At 54.2% G+C, this 3,567-nt stretch overlaps 2 protein-coding genes across 4 annotated transcripts in view; one reads left to right on the top strand and one right to left on the bottom strand.

The window, feature by feature from the left end:
* Positions 1–3,567, bottom strand: part of CCDC167 (coiled-coil domain containing 167) — a 19,383-nt gene that overhangs the window by 7,453 nt on the left and 8,363 nt on the right. The gene's annotated exons all lie outside the window — the stretch shown is intronic.
* The window catches only part of CMTR1 (cap methyltransferase 1), a 63,345-nt gene that overhangs the window by 57,440 nt on the left and 2,338 nt on the right, over positions 1–3,567 (top strand). The window contains exon 26 of the transcript XR_005838728.1: positions 3,269–3,427. The gene's annotated coding sequence lies outside the window, so the exon portion shown is untranslated. The remainder of the gene's footprint in view (positions 1–3,268; positions 3,428–3,567) is intronic.

The raw sequence follows: 3,567 nt of genomic DNA, 5'->3' as shown, positions 1-3,567 counted from the left end.
AACTTTCGATGGCATGCATGTGGATTACGCACTGCAGATTTCCCAGTGCAACTCTAGAGTCCTTGGGTAGCTTTCTCTCGCCGCCAGGCTAAAGGCAACAGAGCACAATACAGCCAGGACAGGAGAGAGGGCACAGGGTTAGGACCAGAACAAGAAGACAAATGCCAGGAAGATTCTAAACACATAGGGTGAGAGCTGGGCAAGCAGTTGGGAGCCCAAGTGCCCAGAAGCCTGAAACTGTGGGTCCTGAGAAGTGTGGTAGTGAGGAGTATGGGCTGTAAGCGGGTGCCTCAGCTTGCTGCTCACCTGCCCTCTGAAGGACTTCCTTAATTCTGTGCCTCATTTTATTCCTGTGTAAAACAAAGTTCATGTTTCATATTTCAAAACGTCGTGAGGATGCTAGGAGGCCATACGTGTAAGGTGCTTAAACAGTGCCGAACACACACAGTAAGAGTTAAATAAGTGTGTGCTGTCATTATTAGCAGAGAATGGTTTCCACTTGATATTTGGGGAACAGAGAAAGAAAAGTGAGTTAATGTGAGATTAGAGTAAGAGAAGGAGACAGAAGTGGGGATGTGTGATGGAGAGGAATCTCCACCCATCACTGGCTGGCAGCAATGGCAAGGGGAGGCCGTCTAGCTGGGATATGGCCATCCTCCGAGTCTGCAGAGGAGGGGTTCAGCAGTGGGGGCGGGGGGCTGCAGGGTAGCCTATCAGAACAGCACTGCCTCTAAAGCCTAACCCATCCAGCTGGCTCAGAACACAGCATGCTGGGAACCTCATGTTCCTGCCTGGGGAGGAAGCTGGGCTGGGCTCTGGAGCCGGCCCCAACTTGCTGAGGCTCGGCCTGGTGGCACCCGCGGATGAGGCCCAGAGCGGTGTCTAAGGGCACACAGACTCAGGTGTGGTCTGGGCGCGGATCAGCATCTGAGGAGACATGGAATGGCAGGTGGGGACTGGCAGTTGGAGACCATGTTCACCCACACCATGGCCTGGCATCCAGCTAAGCTGGGAGCAGGAATGCGAAGCCCCAGGACTAAGGCAGAAAGAGGCCCCATCAAAGAGACTGGACCAACTCTAGTAGGAAGAGAAGGTTACACTCTGGAGGCCACAGAGGTTCCCAGGACTCCTGCCCAACTGGCTGGATACAGGGTTAACCGGCAGGAAGAGTGTGGCCGGGCCAAGAGTGGCTCAGGTACTGAGACTCGCGTGGAGCTAGAGGGGGCAGCACTGCTGGTTGTGACTGTCACAGGCAAAGTGGTAACAGCCGAGGTGGGGACTGAGACGAGGCACTCATTCAGGCACAGTGTGGGAACGAGAGTGGATACCCCCTCTGTAAAATTACATTAAAAAATATCCATGCATTGCATTTATATTGAAGACCAAGTGTCCATTTTTATCCAGGGACAAAGAACACTGTGTCTCTTTGACGTAATTGTGAGGTGAAGCACGGCTGCAAAGGGACACTAGAAGTCAGGTGGTGGTGTGAGCTTTCTACCAGTTAGCAAACTGCCTTCTGGCACGTCACACAGAGTTGAGGACTTGGTAGGTGTGAAAACCCGTGTGCCGCGCGGTTCAGGGGACGAGAGGTAGGTGGTGAGTGTGCAGGGTGTCCTGGTAGAACAGCTGGTCCTTCACCCTGAGACCAGACCATGGGGACTGCTGGTGTGAGCCCAGAAAGGAAGACGCAGAGCGGGAGGGAAAAAGTATGTAAGGTAGGCAGTGGGAAGGAGTTGAAGGTCCCAGAGGAGGCCCTGGAACCGGAATCCGTAAGTCTGTACTTGAGAGGCCCATCCTACCACAGACAGGATGAGAACCTCTGCCTTTCTGACCCAGGCGCGGACTGGGGAATCAGAGCCTGGAGCCTGGTGGGCCGCTTCGAGAGTGGGTAGAGACGCAGGCTCAGGGGCGCAGGGGGGTATCCTGCATAAGAATGTGAAGATCTGAAGTCAGGCGGCAGGCAGTGGAGGTTAGCAGAGGCCCCGCCCCAGCCGAGTGGGGCCGCTGGTCCTTTGGCAGGTGCCAAGGGAAGCGAGGGTGGCTTCTTTGCAGTCACCAGGGGCAGAGACTTGCGGCCTTCCTCAAGCGCCCTTCGGATGCCGCGCCTGCCGTCCAGGAGCCCTGAGCCAGCTAGGCAAAATCCCCTCTGCCACCTGACTTGGGGAATAACACCTTATTCTCAGAGCTTTAGGGAAGTCTCCCTGGGGTCCTATAACGCCATAAAACCACTGTATTAAGAGAAACTGTAAAATTCCTCTGAAATCCCTGGGAGGCATCTTTTCAGGAGTGTGGAGCCTCCTGGAATCAAAACCCTGAGTGAGGCCTCTTTGGGGACAGAGAACCTGAATGCCAGCTCACGCATGGAAAACTGCCCAGCACACTGGTCAGGTCAGGCCCCACGGGGGTGCAGGGGGGCCACTCCGGGTCTGGCGGCTGCCAGGCCCCCGTGCACAGCTCACATTCTGCTGACAGGCACGCACAGGCTGCCGCTCCCCTGTTGCAGGTACTCCTCCTGAGGGTGGCTGAATGGTGCTCCCGTGAGCATCCCGACGGCCTGGGAGTTGGCTCCCCACCCACCCCAAGCTGCTGTCTATGGCCAGGCTTTCTTCTGGGAAAGGGCAGAAAGCACCCTCAGGACTTAGAGCTCTGGGTTATGCAGGCCACTCTGCTTTCTGGTTTAGGTAGTTATTTCTTGTTTTCCCAGCCTTGCTCTCAAGAGCTTCTGGCCAGTGACTGCCAGAAGTTGCTGGAACAGGTTAACCTCAGGAGTCAGGCAGTGGTCAGGGGCATATCCTATAGCTGCCTGGCCAGGTACTTGCTAATAAAGAGCATGGTGTGGGGGTATCTAGATGGCACAGCACAAGTCAAAGCAGCTTCCAGAAGCCAAAAGTCCACGCAAAACTAAACCATACTACCAGCAGCAGCGAACACTTCTATAGCATGAGCTGTATGCCAGGCACCGTTCTCAGCACCTCACCCACAGAATGCTCGCAATAACCCTAACGAGGGGTAGGGTACCATCAGTCAGCGGTCCCCCCCCCCTGCTGGGAACGCGCTCCAGGACCCCAGCGGATGCCTGAAACCACAGATAGTACTGAATCCTGTATATATATGATGGTTTTTCCTATAGGTACATACCTATGATAAAGTTTATGTATGAGGCACAGTAAGAGATTAACAACAGCTAATAGAACAATTATGACGAAAGGCCATATATAAAAGTTACGTGAATGTAGTCTCTCTCTCAAAATATCTTACTGTACTGTAGTCACCCTTCCTGTGCTGATGTGAGGTGAAAAATGCCGACGTGATGAGGTGATACAAGGTGAGTGACGGAGGCATTGTGACACAGCATTAAGGCTGCCATCCACGTTTCGACAGTATGTCAGAAGGGGGATCATCTGCTTCCAGGCTGAGTTGACTGCAGGTAACTGAAACCTTGGAAGGTAAAACCATGGATGAGGGGGAACTCCTGTATTCACCTTTTGCAGATGAGGAAGCTTGGGCCGTGGGATGAAGTCATTTGTCCAGGGTCACTGGGCCAGTACGTGGGGGGGGGGGGGGGGG

This window comes from Ursus maritimus, unplaced genomic scaffold, assembly GCF_017311325.1.
Source record: "Ursus maritimus isolate PB19 unplaced genomic scaffold, ASM1731132v1 scaffold_30, whole genome shotgun sequence".
Lineage (NCBI taxonomy): Eukaryota > Metazoa > Chordata > Mammalia > Carnivora > Ursidae > Ursus > Ursus maritimus.
The sequence above is the reverse complement of the archived record's forward strand: the minus strand, read 5'-3'. Positions and strand labels throughout refer to the sequence as shown.